We start from the raw sequence: 16,491 nt of genomic DNA, 5'->3' as shown, positions 1-16,491 counted from the left end.
ACGGAGACTTGGTAGCGCGGGCTCAGCCTGCCATACCTACGGCTGTCATGCCGGCAGCGTAAAACTCAGAGGCTAGGACCTCAGCCCCGTGTGACTTATGCTACGCGTTGGCTTGTACAGAGGGGCAACGCCCATGAGAATCGAACCTTGACCCCAAGGGCTTATCCCTCACCACACTTCAACTTGGTCAGGGTAACCCTTTTAAGATTTGAACCTATTATTAAAAACTATTTTTAGATATCTTAATATATACAAATATATTTTAATAGATATATCATTAGAAAGATTAAAAACTATTACAGATACGAAAATATTGTCTGTGTTAGAGTCGGTGTGATATAATGTGTCCGGCTCATGTCACCATGGCATGCACTCTAAATGGTGAGTCACTGTGGCATAGGTTTTAATATGCCCTAGTATGTATGGTCAGATATCCAATCCGAGTTTGACATATTATTTTCAGATTTGGATCCTTTAAGTAAATCTGAATATTCATTCAGATCGGATTCGGATCTGTTCGATCAGATTATTTTTGGATTTGGATCAGCAGTTTAAGTCAAATCCAAAATTGATCCGAATAAAAATCTGACCTGATTGCATTTTTAACATGTAAATAACTTGTTTTTGTTGTAACTTTTTTAAGATCCAATATTACCATATGTATTTTGGATTCGGATTCGACCTACCTCATCAGATCTAATTCGAATTTGGATTCAGAATCGAATATGGCGAGATCCAGCTCAAATCTGACCCGTTTGCACTGATATAACCTAGTGACCATCCTAGGGCCTGGAAGAAGAACTGGAGTTACAACTTTAAGATAAAATCAAATCAGTGAATGATGTGCGCTCATAACTTACTGGAATTATAACTAATGCGCTAATGGATCCTGACTAGGGCTGTCATGGATCGGATATCCACCTGTTAGGGTGCCTTGAAACCTATATAAGATACAGTCAGGTTCGGATTTGAGTTGGGTAGAGAAATTAAAATCCCAAACCCTACTTGAATAATTTAGAGTGTATAAGATATACTTTTTACTTAAAATGCATATAAAATACCCAAGATCAAGTCTGACGTTCAACCATAATGACAAAATATTGCGAGATTTATGAAAATGATAATATCATGAGAAATTGCCTGAAAGTTCAAAACGGCAATTTCTCACGAGATTTTCAAAATATTGTGAGATTTATGAAAAAACATAAATACCGCAACTTAAACGCGATATTTATGTTTTAAACGGCTATTTATCGTTAGAAAACCATGTATTTTTATTTTAAAATAATTTTTATTAATAATTTTTTTTTTATAAAAAAAATTTATATTTTTTAATTAAATTTTTTATTGCAAAGTTTTTGCCAAAAAAAAACACGAGATTTATGAAAAAATTTCAATTTCTCGCGAGTTTTTGAAAAACTAGATTTTGACGAAAAAAACGTTTGACTATGCGTCCAACTCATTGAGACTATTAATTTGAACACGTGGGTGGCGCTGGCGGTGACCAAGCACCGTATTACAATGCTGGGTCCATTATATTGTCAATGTTGCTGCGTGCTTTATTGGAAATTGTACACACGGGAGGAGGAGGCAAAGGCAAGATTTTGTTTTGGTTTCTCTGTCGTGTGGGCCGTGCTGACCACCAACATGCACACAGTTGCGTGCACGCCTTTGTCTCTCTATTTTTTTATTATTATTATGCTTTTCTAACAGAAAAAAAAACATCGATTTTTTGTCCATCAAATCTACATTCAGTCGAACACATCTGTAGATTTAGATTAAACAAAGAAACTTGTAATTAGAGAGAAGTTGAGGCCCTAAGCATATTTCATTGGAGGCTCATATTTCTTCATATTTTTTTTTTCATTGGAAGCCCTCAGCGTGCGTTATATTTTTTTTTTCATTTGAAGCCCTAAGGGCGGTGGCCTTAAATATCAAAGAGGCCAGTTGACCCTGACTTTAAGTTGACCAATATGACCCCCTTTAAAAATTAGGGTGATTCGACCTTAAGTTGACAAATATGACCCCCTTTAAAAATCGTATTGTGTTATATATATATATATATATATATATATATATATATATATATATATATATATATATATATATATGGGTAGGTGCTAAAACCATTTGGTGCTAAATCACCTGTTAAATGTGTTTTTTGGGTTTTTTTATTTAATTTTTAAATTTTGACCATACAGATGTGATCTATGGACTTGATTTTATAGGGATCAGCTCTTGAAGCGTTTGATTCCAACACATGGATGAGGTTTTATAAAGTTGGAAAAATCAACAGTCCAAAATCTTTGTAAATTTTTGAAGCTCCAAACATCATTTGTTTTTTCATAAACACATGATCCAGGTGTAGATTCTTAGTAAATCAACCATGCCCAACACATTTATAGGGCCAGAACACCATAAAAGGCACCGGAGAAGCTGAAAATCCCATTTAGTGCGTGGTTTAGCATCAAATGAGTTTAGCACAGACCCCTTTCTCTCTCTCTCTCTCTCTCTCTCTATATATATATATATATATATAAGGTTTTAATTAAAAACTAAAAATTATCAAATCAGCTTGATTCGATTTGAGAGTGAATTGGCCAATTCAGAATTTTCAAATAGATATGATTTTTTAAAAAAACCATTTTTTTAATAAACGGATTCAAAGCAAATTCAATCCAAATTGATTAGTACGGATTTGTTGATTTGCTTTAGAAAAAGAGTTAGAAACCAATTCTGGCAACACTGCTTACCATCTCCTTGCGCGTTTACATGCAAACTAGATTCACCAAATTAGATATTTCCTGATTTTAATTGAATTTGGATTGAAAACCCAACTACCAGATCCGACCCACTATGAAGTGGAATCTGATATGGTAACACCTAGGGATGTAATTGTTTGGTGTTATGATTGGATGTGGCCAATACCATATCCTACTAATCGTCAGATGTGAACTAAAACATATTCAAATTCAGATTCAGATTTGGATGGTGAAAAGCTCATACCAGATTAACTTTTTCATATGTAAACAGATACAGATTAAGGATGTCAATGAACTGAATTTTATTCAATATCCTACTGAATTAGATTCCATTTAGTAGTATTTGGTAAGCCAAAACAATATCAGATTATAATCTGATGCAGATATGGTTTTATTTTTTTGTCACTGAACCTGAGAAATATTCGAGTTTTGCGGATATCCTAATCTGTTTACATTTAAAAAAATGGATCTGGTATGAGCTCATTACCATCCGAATCTGAACCCGTTTAGCTAATATCTGATTAATCAAATATGGTATTGACCCATCCGAATATGAACCGTTCACATTCCTATCAGGATATGGTTTTAGTTTACCAAATGCAACTAAACAGAATCTGATTAATTGACATCCATAGCAATACCTACGGAATCCGACTGCAATCTAACTAAAAACGGATTTGGGCCTTTGGGGAATCCGAATCTAAGCTGCTCCATATCCACAAACCCTTCCCATAACTTCCGTACTTCTGCGCAACGGAAAGGATTTACTGATTTTAGGAATATTATAGTAATTTCTCACGCGAAACTCGGGATGTTTTGGTAATTCTGGATTAGAGTTCGGACAGTATAAAAGGCAGGCCATTTTGTTCGCGAGCCTTCCTGCTTTGGATCTGCTGTTCGGATTCCCACCGCGTGGAACGAAGGAAAGAAGGAGAGAGGGAGAGAAACGAAGGCGAAGACGACAGTGCCGTTTTGGTCGTTCTAGGGTTCGAGTCTCCGACGGAGGGACGACGGCGTGTGTGACACGGTAGGAAGCACCGTCCTATTGTAATGATTCATTTTTCGTCGATCTTTAGTCATCTTTCTTCATCTCCGCCGGAGATTCTTACCTCATTCGTTTTTCCTTTTTTTTGCTCGTTTTTTCCGTCAATTTTCGTTATTCGTCATTGTTGGATGGATTATCGGGGTTTCTCTAGCGATACGATTGTTCTTTGATGATTACGGCTTGTTTTCTCCTCGATCCTTTGGATTTCATCCTGTAATTGGCGTTTCTAATGCGTTACTTGACCGTCTTGTGGAATATTAGGGTTTTCTGATTTTCGATGTATCGTTGATGAATTTCTTGAATTCTATTTCGGCTTCTTGCTGCTTCGGTTTCGTGAAATGTATGAGTTTTCTATGATCCTCGATGGATCGTTGAATTTCTTGAATTTGATATCGGCTTCGTGCTGCTTTAGTCTCGCTGATCTTTAAGTAGCTACGTCAATCAGTATCTTTCCATTTTTTAGTTTTAATTTCAATTTGTGTTCGTTATCTGGCTAGTTTCTTGGATTTGATGTGTAATTGTTTCTCTATTTTCGTGAGTCTCTTTGTCTGTTAAGGTCTTCGTTATAGTGTTTGTTGTTGCTTCCTTTTGCAACGTTATTTTGTCCTTTTAGTGTAATTTTTTAGTATTTTCATGGATATCTGATGAAATACTAAATTCGTAGTTTTTTTATTGTGTTTATATCATCATTTTGTGACTCCGCTGATCTTCAAGTGGCAACTTCTTCATTTTTCCTGTTTCTGTGGAAACCTAGATTTTACATTTTATTTTTTCACGTGTGGTTGACTGATTTCGTAAATTTTAGTTCTTTTAGGTTTTTTTTTTCATTTTGTCTTTCATTCATGACAGTTTCTTTCGAGCTTGTAGAAGTGGTGTTTATTCACAGATTCTTGGTACTTTCTATGTCTTTTCCTAATCTTTGTTGAGTTTCTCTTTAAGGAAAAACAGAAACCAAAAGAGAGAACACAGCATAAATAATGTGGTTTGGTTCAAGATTGAACCTACATCCACGATCCAAAGGAACTCACACGCTGTTTCATTCATCAGCCATGGATATATACACAGCAGTCTTGAGAACAAAATCCCTTCATACATGGGATAGAGATAAGATGAAAGTACGTTAGGCAAAATGGAAGGCGGAAATGGTGGTGAAGAAATCACAAAATCCATGCAAACGAGTTGGCCTTTCTAGAAAAATGAACTGAGAATCATCACTGTCCAATGCAATCCATTCTTAGCTGATTCTATCCAGTCCTTGTCACCTGGCTTAATACTCCCCCTCAAACCTAACAGAGGGCAAAGGCTAAATTTGTTTCTTAAACTAAAGAACTATGCCTTTGCTATTGATTTGATGAAAATGTCTGCTAATTGTTGATATGATGGAACAAAACTGCTAACCAAAGTCTTCTGAGCCACCTTTTTTCGTGCTTAATAAAAATCTATCTGAATATGTTTTGACCTGTCATGAGACACTGGATTAACAGTCATGTAAAGAACTCTCATATTGTCAAAATGTGTTGCATGAGCATTTTTTAACGAAACAACGAGATCACAAAGAAGAAAGGACATCCAAGTTATCTCAACTGCAGTATATACCATTACCCTATGTTTTGCTTCCATACTTTGCTTTTTTGCACTCCAAGAAATTCAATTACTCCCACTAAAAGTGCAAAATCTAGTAGTTGATCGACTAATATTGGAACACCCTGCCCAATCTGCACTAGATATGGCATATATATCTAGTGTTAGCTTTGACTCAGAACTCTCATTCCAAAATCTATAGTTCCTTTGACGGATTGAAGAATATGCTTCACGGCTTGATAATGTGCAACTATGGGGGCATGCATGAATTGACTTCGTAATTGACATTGAATGAAAGTTCAGGCCTGGTTATAATAAGATATTGTAGGATTTCAACTAAAATCCTTTAGTGAGTAGGATCATCAAACACTACAACATTGTCCTTTTCTTTGGAATTGTATTGTCGTAGGGGTTGAGATCGGTTTGCAGTCTTGCATTTGAGCTCGTTCAAGAATGTCTCTAGCGTATTTTGCTTGGCATAACAATAATCCTTCATTTGTGTGATTAACCTCTATACCAAGGAAGTAGTAGAATTGGCCTAAGTCTTTCATGGCAAACTATTTTACTAAGTTTACATATAAAATCTTAAATTGTTGTAGAATTGTTCCCTGCAAGTATAATATCATCAACATAAACAAGAAAAATCAAAATTTTCTGCTTGTCTTCGCACATAAGCATCGAAGGATCAACAAGGCTACAATAAAAACCATAGTTGAGGAAGAAGGTATTAATCGCTCGAACCATGCCCGAGACACTTGTTTGAGTTCGTTCAATGCCTTCTTTAGTTTACAAACACCATTTAGAAAATCGAAAATTTCACATCTTGGCGGTTGTTTCATAAAAACTACTTTTTTAGCACTCCATGAAGAAAATTGTTCTTAACATCTAACTATCGTATTTCCCATCTCCTAATAATGGCAACTAACAACAGTGAGAACCACTCTTATTCTTCTTGGTTGGATCATAAGAGAAAAGGTTTCATGAAAGTCTATGCCTTCAACTTGATTAAAACCGCTGGCAACCAATCTAGATTTAAGCCTTTTCGAGCTCCCATCAGGTTTAAGTTTGACTTTATACAACCATTTTGACCCTATTATATTCATATTTGGAGTTTTTGGAACAAGATTCCAAGTTTGATTGGCATCTAATGCTGTGATTTCTTCATCCATAGCATCTCTATACTCAAGATGAGCAAGAGCAACATTTATAAATTTTGGCTCTTTAGGAATGCTACTATATCGTTCATGCACATTAACATACTTGGGATTTGGCTTGAAAATCCCATGCTTGCAATGTGTAATAATGGATTATTATTGTCTTCCTCCTCATCTCTTGAATTAGTTGTATATTCTGACTCTGATTGGGGAGAGCCCAATGATAGACACGGATGCACCGGTTTTTGTGTTTTTGTATGAGACTCACTCATGTCCTGAAAATGCAAAACAACAACAAAATGTGTCTTTATCATCCACAAAAGCCGAGTATCGAGCTATAGCCACCACAACATAAGAAATTGTTTGGTTGAGAAGCTTGCTAGCAGACATGGGAGTACCATCAACCACACCATCTAGGTTATGCTGTAATAACAAAAGTGCCATATACATTGTTGGGAATCATACCTTTCATGAGCGCACTAAGCACATTGAGATGGACTGCCATTATGTCAGAGAAGAATTTTTGAGGAAGACGATTTTGTTGCCACATGTCATATCTGAATATCAGCTTGCAGACTTCTTCACTAAAGCCCTTCCTTCTCATAGGTTTTATTTCTGATACAGCGAGAGGAGGATAACAACTGTCACACGTGGATGTCGATGCTGAAGGCTGTGGTGCAGTGAGGGGGATCGACACTGTACTGCTGGTGGATTTTTGTGGATGCCCCTTTCAAGGCACGACTGTGCAATATTTGATAACCCAATAGTCTCGTTGAAGAGAATAAGCTCGGATCAATGAATCTGATCAACACTGTATTAAATGAAATGACAGTTCTTACAATCTAATAATACTAACAGAAAACAAACCAATAACAAAGACTAATATAAAAGAAAGTAAACAGACGGATTGAAATGACAGAAGAAATGGAAAAACCATAAGGAACGTGCGACTGAAGCAAAAAATAATAGAGGAACTTTTCATAATTCAATAGTCTGCACACAACCCTAGGATGAGTATTTAAAGACTTTAGCTGGATCCGGGTCCGGTCCTGGACCCGAGACAAATTCTGTTTGCTGTTGGATCTGGGGCATCCGGGTCTGTGCTCGTCTGGAGTAGGTACGCAGGGATCTGGGGCGTCTCGGTACCGAGTGGAACTGGATCGGATCCACTGCTTGGGTCCGATCCTCGATCCCATCATGCAGGTCCGGTTCCCTGCCATGGTCAAGCTGTATGGATTTGGGTCGATCCTGCTCTGCATCATTCTCCCCTGGTTGGGAAGAAGTCGGCTCTGACGACTTGTTGTCTCCACAGTAAGCATATAGATCAGACACATTGAAGATAGGCGAAATGTGTCAATCTTCAAGCAGTTCAAGGAGGTAAGCATTCGAGCCCAATCGTCGAAGAATCTTAAAAGGGCCATACTTCTTAGGACTCAACTTGCCATAAGTACCCACTGGAAAACGCTCGGGACGCAAGTAAACCCATACTAACTGACCGACTTGAAATTGGACATCTCGACGACCTTGGTCTACGAAAGTTTTGTAGGCTTCGTAGCTTTCCACAAGTTTGGCTCAGACTTGTCGGTGGATATCACGCATGTACTCGATGGCATCAAATGCGTCTGGGGCTGGGTCTGGGATACTGGACATAGGTGCTAGGTCTACTACATGGGTGGGTGACCGACTATAAATCACCTGAAAAGGAGACTTGCCCGTGGACCGATTGATGGAACTGTTATAGGTGAACTCGGCTTGCGGCAAGACTAGGTCCCATGTTTTGACATTCTCCCCCACTAGGCTCCTTAACAGGTTCCCTAGAGTGCGATTCACTACTTCGGTTTGGCCATCGGTTTGTGGGTGGTAAGCACTACTGAACTGGAGCTTGGTTTTCAATAAGGCTCATAACGATTTCCAAAAATGGCTCATAAAACGCATGTCACGATCTGAGGTGATCGTGTGCTGCAATCCATGAAAGCGGGCCACGTCCTTGAAGTAATATAAAGCTACTAACGGGCGTCGGTTGTTCGCTTACATGGGATAAAAATAACTATTTTGGAAAATCGGTCAACAACGACTAGAATGGAATCAAAACGCCGCGGGGTTTTGGGAAGACCCACAATAAAATCCATGGACACATGTTCCCAGGGATGCTCAGGGAAGGGCAACGGCGTATACAATCCACTGTTCTGACGTCGACCCTTGGACACTTGACACACACGACAACTTTGAACGAACTTGACAACATCTTTGTGCATTTTGGGCCAAAAGTAGCGTTCATCTAACAAGGCGAACGTCTTATCATGTCCAAAATGCCCAGCTAGTCCCCCTTCATGTAACTCGAAAATCAACTGGTGTCTAAGAGAGAATGCAGACACACATAACTTGTTACCACGAAAGAGGTAACCGTTATGTATACTAAATCGTTGGTCGATTGTGCGATCAGAGGAGAGGCACCCTTCCCAGACTTGCTGGAAATCAGGGTCTGTCGGGTATAACTCCTTGCACTGCTCAAACCCAATGACTTGTACTGACATAGTCATCAAAAGGCTGTTCTTCCTGCTAAGAGCGTCAGCTACCTTGTTCAGAGTACCAGATTGGTGGCGAATTGTGAATGTGTACTCTTGCAAGAAACTGACCCACTTGACATGACGAGCACTCAACTTCTTTTGACTATTCAGATATTTCAATGTCTCATGATCCGTGTACAAGACAAACTCCTTATAAATAAGATAATGCCTCCAATAGCGAAGGGCTTGTACCACGACATAAAACTCGACATCATAAGTGGAATATTGACACCTGACTTGAGTTAGCTTTTCACTAAAGAAAGCAATGGGTCTACGGTTCTGACTCAAGACTGCACCAATTTTCACTTTAGAGGCATCACACTCGACCTCAAAGACTGCCCTAAAATGAGGAAGGGCTAAGACATGGACACTAGTCATTTTGTCTTTGATGAGCGTAAAGGCCTTTCCTGCCGCAGACGTCCAATGGAAACTAGTACCCTTTAAGCACTCCGTGATAGGGGCCATGAGGGTGCTGAAGTTTCTCACAAAACGTCAATAAAAAGTGACTAACCCGTGGAAACTACGGGTTTCTCTTATAGTCTTTGGGGTAGGCCAATCAACAATCGCACGGACTTTCGCGGGATCTGCCTTCACTCCATCAGACGACACAATAAAACCCAAGAACACGACACTTGACATTATAAACTCACACTTTTTGGCATTGACATACAATTTTTTCCTCCTTAAAATCTCTAAGACCTGACGCAAGTGACTCAAATGATCAGACAAAGATGAGTTATAAATTAAAATATCATCAAAGTATACAACGACAAACTTCCCTATACAAGGACGCAACACTTGGGTCATCATATTCATGAAAGTACTTGGGGCATTAGATAACCCAAACGGCATGACTAACCACTCATACAATCCATCACGTGTCTTGAATGCCATTTTCCACTCATCCCCCTCCCGGATACGGATTTGGGGAAACCTACTTTTTAAATCAATTTTGGAGAAAATAGAGACACCAGCCAATATATCAAACATATCATTCAAACGAGGAATGGAAAAACGATATTTGACAGTGATGCGATTGATCGCTCGACTATCAACACACATGTGCATGGACCCATCTTTCTTAGGAGTGAGCAGGGCGGGTATTGCACAAGGGCTCACGCTCTCGTGGATAAATCCCTTTTGCAGTAACTCTTGAACCTGCCTCAACAACTCGGCATGCTCGGATGGGTTCATGCGATATGCGGGGAGGTTAGGGAGACTCGACCCTGGAACAAAATCAATAGCATGGTGCACCACCCGCGTGGAAGGTAGGCCATCTGGGAGGTCGCTTGGCATAATGTCGCAAAACTCCTCAATAAGGGGCGCGACGTCCGTGGGAATGGGCAGAGACATACTTATTGACGACTTAGCCACCAAGGCATAACAATAACCATCCTCCCGACAATGGCTCAAGAAAGACCGGTAGGATAGGCCTGCGAGTCGGGGAACTCGCTCAGGCTTATCCACGGTGGGAAAACCGGTCTCCTTGATGGGGGAGAAGGACTATCTTATGACCCTTAAAAATAAAAGATTACGTGTTCCTACGGCCATCATGAATGGTTTTGTGGTCAAACTGCCAGGGACGTCTCAAAAGGATGTGTCACACGCTCATAGGGACGACATCACACCACACCTCATCGTGATAATGCTCCCCCATGGAAAACCGAACTAGACAACGCCGGGTGATAGGGACCTCGTTTCCCTTCTTGAACCATGTCATCTTATAATGTTGGGACAGTTTCTCTGTTTTTAGGTTCAAGGTGGACACAACACTCTCAGACACCATATTCTCGCACGCCCCAGTATCAATGATGGCATCACACGCATGCCCCCTCACAGTTGCACCGGGTTCTAAAAATGTTATTCTACAACTATTTTGTTGGGGTCGACTCTCAGGGTGTGGTCAAAATATGACAGATGGACAATAAGTTTTCGACGTTGTCGTCGAACTCTACGACTTCCCTCTCATCTTCTCCCTCAACCAATGACTCACTCTCACTTTCACTATCGGATGTTGACTCAACTATACCCTCGATAAGATGGGCGTTCTTGTTCACGGTGAGACACTTGGACGGGACATGTCCTAACTCCTGACACCTAAAACAACGAATGACAAACTCACTTGGTTTGACTTTGGATCTGGTATTGTATGCGGGTCCAAACTGGTCGGGTTTGCTAAGGTCTACTCTAGGGGTAAACTTTGAGTCTTCCTTCATAGAGGAGCTTGCTCCCTTGGTTAAGAAACTCGACTTGTGCCGACTGGACTGGTCACTTTGGGAGGTCCTATATGAAATGAAGAGGGGCGGAAGCACCAGAAACACAAGCCACTCCTTAAGAGTGATCACAAGAGTCAAGAACACAAACACTAAAAGTGTATACAAAAGAACACACTAAAGGAAATATGACTTAAAGTCATAAGTTGGATATTATTGAAGAAAAGAGAGAAGAGGGTAAAAAACCCAATACCATTACAAGGGAAAGCCTCCTCTATTTATAGAGGAGGAGGCCTTAAGGAAGGGACCACAAAGGGGGCTCCCTTCTAGTCGTTGGGAGCCCCAACAACAAGAAGGGTGGGCCCCTTGTGGTCTTACAAAAAGTAAAGAAAAAATAAAAAAGAAAAAAGAAAAAGTAAAAAGAAAAAGAAAAAGATGGGGGAGATTACATGGGGATTTACCAAAATACCCCTATTAGGTATTTGGAGAAAAAAGAAGAAAAAGAAATATGTATATAATATATATATGTATATATATACTTATATATATACGTATGTATATATATAAGTATATGTATATATATATATTATATATATACATAATTTAACATGCCCCCTCAAACTTTACGGGGAGAAGACCGAAAGTTTGCTAAGAAGAAACATAAATCGTGGATTCGGGAGCGCTTTGGTGAAGAAGTCGGCCAATTGGTATTCTGAAGTGACATATGGTAATGTGATAGTTCCTCTGAGGTATTCGTCTCGAACATAATGGCAATCCATTTCAATATGCTTGGTTGTCTCGTGAAAAGTATGATTGCTTGCAATGTATATCGCACTTTTGTTATCACAACAGAGTTTAGTTGGAGAGGAGATGAAGACGCCCATGTCATCAAGTAGACTTCTGAGCCATACAATTTCCATAGTTGTCATTGCCATGACCCGATATTCAGCTTCAGTGGATGATAGTGAGACCTTCTGCTGCTTCTTATATCTCCACGAAATGAGAGATTCACCTAAAAAATACAAAGACCAGTAGTTGAGATACGATCATTGGGATTTCCTATCCAGTCAGCATCAGTAAAAACAGTTAATTCAAGAGATGAGGAAGAGGATAAGAAGAGTCCCTTGGAAATGATATTTTTGATGTATCGCACAATTCTCATTACGGCCGCCATATGAACTGTAGTAGGTGCATGCTGAAACTGGCTTGTAGCATGAACCGCATGAGCTATATCTGGACGGGTGATGGATAAATAGGTGAGAAATCCAATTAATTGACGGTAGGGAGTTGGATCCTCAAGAAGAACACCATCCTCAAGTCTTAGTTTTGCATTGATGACTTCAGGAGTCTCAACTTTCTTTTCATCGGATATTCATGACTTGGTACAAATGTCTGCAGCTAATTTCATTTGAGATAGGATGTATCATCGCGAGGAGTAAGCCACTTCAATTCCTAAAAAATATCTCAAAAATCAAAGGTCAGACATATCAAAAGTCTCTTTTAACATAGACTTCACATCATTTACCCCCTTTTTGTCACTCCCAGTAATGATCATATCATCAACATATAACAGAAGAATAACGATGAAGTCACCTGTCTTCTTAACAAAAAGAGCAGTGTCAGTATAACAGTAAGTAAATCCCAAATTGATCAAAACATTACTAAACTTATCATACCAAGCTTTAGGAGCTTGCTTAAGTCCATATAAGGCCTTTTTTAATTTTAAAATTTTACCATTTAAATTCATACCCGGAGGTGGTTCCATATAGACTTCTTCATTTAAGTTTCCATTTAAAAAGGCATTTTTGACATCAAGTTGAAAAATTGGCCATTTTTTAATAGAGGCTATAGCAATAAGAGCTCGAACACTAGTCATTCGAGCGACTGGGGCAAACGTTTCATCATAATCTACCCCATACTCTTGGGCATACCCTTTGGCCACAAGCCGAGCCTTATATCTTTCCAATGAGCCATCACTCTTAGTTTTAACTTTGAAAACCCATCTACATCCAATGGGTTTCTTGCCATTGGGTGGATCAATGATCTCCCAAGTTTGTGCCTTTTTAAGTTCTTTAAGTTCCAGTTCCATTGCTTCATTCCAATGAGCATATTGTTTAGCATCATTAAAATGAGATGGTTCATGAAATGAGTGAAGAGCTAAAAGACATGCTCGAAAATTTGGAGAAAAAGAATCATAAGATACAAATCTATTTGGTATTTTAGAAATACGGTTTGATCTTCTTAGGGAGGATTCTTCAATTGACTCATTTTGAGAAAATCTTTCAAGGGCACAAGGTGGATTACCTTCATTCCTTCTAGAATAAACTTGTGTTTGTCTTGGTACATTTTCCTCTAAACTTTAGTCATCATTTGAAGGTTCAAAATGTTCCTCTATAAGAGATTCACTAGATTCAACATGACTATCTATGATGTTTTCTTGAGGCAGCAAGTCAAATAAAAAGGAATAATCAATATCTTCATTTGAATTATGCGAAAAACCACTTTCTTCTTCTAAGAATGTGACATCTTTTGAGATATAAAGTTTGTTTTTGAGAATGTCAAAACATCGATAACCCTTTTGTTTTTCGCCATATCCTAAGAAAATACATTCAATTGCCCTAGGAGATAGTTTATCATTTTTGTGAGTTAGAACAAAGCATTTACCTCCGAAAATTCTTAGTCTTTATAATCAGGAGACATATTGTAAAGTTTTTCAAATGGAGAAAGATTTCTCAAAGAAGATGAAGGGATTCTATTGATAAGATATGTGGAGGTTAGAACCGCTTCGGCCCAAAAGGATTTTGGAATATTTTTTGAAATTAATAACGTTCTTGTGGTTTCTATTATGTGTCTATGCTTTCTTTCCGCAAGCCCATTTTGTTGCGGAGTGTTTGGGCAACAACGTTGATGGCAAATTCCATTTTCTTTCAAATAGGTTTGAAATTCATTGGACATGTATTCGCCTCCCGAGTCGGATCTAAGAATTGATAGATTTCTTAAAAATTGATTTTTAACCATTGCATGGAATTCTTTAAAGAAGGAGAAAACTTCAGATTTGCGACTTAAGAAGTAAACCCATGTAAATCAAGTGAAGTCATCAATAAAGACCACATAATACGAAAATCCTCTTTTGGATAAAATAGGGGAAGGTCCCCATACATCGGAATGCACACGTTCAAAGGGTCGAGTGGTAAAATAATTTCTTTGAGGAAATGGAATAGCTTTAGATTTCTCAAAAATGCAATCTTTACAAGTCATGTGTTGATCTTTACAAGTATTGCTCAAAAAAGGAAAAAGAGACATCTTTACAAAATTTGGATGACCAAGTCTCTCATGCCAAATTCCAATACTTTTGTCCTTTATAAGATTGCAAAATGACTTTGATGGAAGAGTCAAAAAGTCCATGAAATAAAGATCACCCCTTCTATGGGCTTGCCCAATCAGCTTCCCTGACTGGAGATCCTGCACGGTGCAATCTTTAGGTGAGAAGGAGACTTGGCATCCATGATCGGTGATTTGGGAAACGGAAAAAAGATTTAGATTGATTTTTGGAACGACTCTTACTTTAGGAACGAAAAAGTTTTGAGAATTTTTAAAATCAAGTGTTCCAATGCTTTCAATTTTTAAAGATGTCCCATCGGCCGTAGAAACATAAGAAGATATGGGTTCGGAAAAACATTAAAAAGAGAGATTTTATGAGATGTCATATGAAAAGAAGCACCAGAGTCTAGTATCCACATACCTGGAGGTGATGAAGAGTAGGCGATCGCAGCTCCGGATGTTGAGGAAGAATAAGACTTTGAGAAAATGTTGGAGAACTTCGGAAATATGATTGAAAGTTTCTTTGATATCTCCTTCTTTGGCACTTTCTTCTTCCTTCTTTGGAGAATGTTCTCCAACCGCGGCTACTTTTCCCTTAAGCTTTGGACAAACCGGTCTAATGTGTCCCGGTTCATTACAATAGTGACAAATTACTCACTTTTTATTATTTTTGTTGAAGTGGGGAGGTCTATATGCTTTTACATTTGATCCGGGCCTAGTAACGGCCAAAACTTCATCACTCTTAATACTTAGGCCAAGACGAGTTTCTTCTTGGCAAACTTCGGCAAGGGCATCCTCAATGGGTAATGGGTAAGGCTTTACTTCTATGGAGAAGGGATGCCCTAACTTGTTCAAATTCCAGTCGAAGACCATGGAGAAATCGGAAGAAATGCTCCTTTTCAATTTGTTCTCTTCTTAACTCAATTGAAAAAAAGACATTATTATCTTCATTGTATGTCTGACCCGATCCATTTGTATAATGGATCGGGTCCAGATCCAGTTCATGTATTGTAAATTATTATTTTGTAAAAGGGTATTTTCGTACCCTAATGTTTACACTTTATGTTAAATAGAATGAGAGGGCAGTCGCGATGGACTGAACCCTCCTTTCAACTGGAATTTTCTCTCTCCCTCTCTTCTCTTCTCTCACTGTAGATTAGGGTTTCATTCTTTCATGGTATCAGAGCAGGGCGTGGATCTGCGTGAAGAAAGCAAGGCGTGGATCTGCGTGAATCTGCGTGAAGAAAGCACAACGTGTGCATCAGCGTGGATCTGCATCAACGCGGATCTGCATCAGCTATCTGCGTGAATCTGGGTGTGAATACCCAGCATAAATACCCAGTGAAGAATGTCTGGTCGTGAATCAACGTGATTTCAGCGTGGATCTGCATCAGCGTGGATCTGCATCAACGTGATTTCAGCGTGGATCTGCATTAGCGTGGATCTGCATGGCTATCTGCGTGAATCTGGGTGTGAATACCCAGCGTGAGTACCAGCCTTTGTCACCAATCAACGTGAATCAGCGTGAATACCTAGCGTGATTCTGGAACCTTCATCTGTGTGTTTCTGTCAACAAAATCTGTGTCTAATAAAATCAGGTTCCCCCTTTCCTTTGTGAAAATTCGATCATCTCTCTATCCGTGGTTAATTTCTGCTGTTCTCTTGTTGTTTTTCCTACAGTTCTGTGATTTGTGATTTGAAGAAATCACTGCCCATCTACCCCTCTTGATCTGTGATTTCCTCCTGCTGTTTTTCTTACTGATTTTCCCTGCATTGAATATGTGTTTTCCTGCTACCTGCTAATCCCTGTCAATCTGTAATTTTCTTTCTTCTACTTTGCATCTTTTG

At 39.0% G+C, this 16,491-nt stretch overlaps 1 protein-coding gene across 1 annotated transcript in view; it reads left to right on the top strand.

Moving 5' to 3' along the window:
* Positions 1-3,663: 3,663 nt before the first annotated feature.
* Positions 3,664-16,491, top strand: part of LOC149820791 (membrane-anchored ubiquitin-fold protein 3-like) — a 51,734-nt gene continuing 38,906 nt past the window's right edge. The window contains exon 1 of the mRNA XM_089983468.1: positions 3,664-3,789. The gene's annotated coding sequence lies outside the window, so the exon portion shown is untranslated. The remainder of the gene's footprint in view (positions 3,790-16,491) is intronic.

The sequence above is a fragment of the Nuphar pumila genome, chromosome 12 (assembly GCF_984573655.1).
Source record: "Nuphar pumila chromosome 12, dmNupPumi1.hap1.1, whole genome shotgun sequence".
Lineage (NCBI taxonomy): Eukaryota > Viridiplantae > Streptophyta > Magnoliopsida > Nymphaeales > Nymphaeaceae > Nuphar > Nuphar pumila.
Note: the sequence above shows the minus strand (reverse complement) of the source record. Positions and strands in the feature narration are given on the sequence as shown.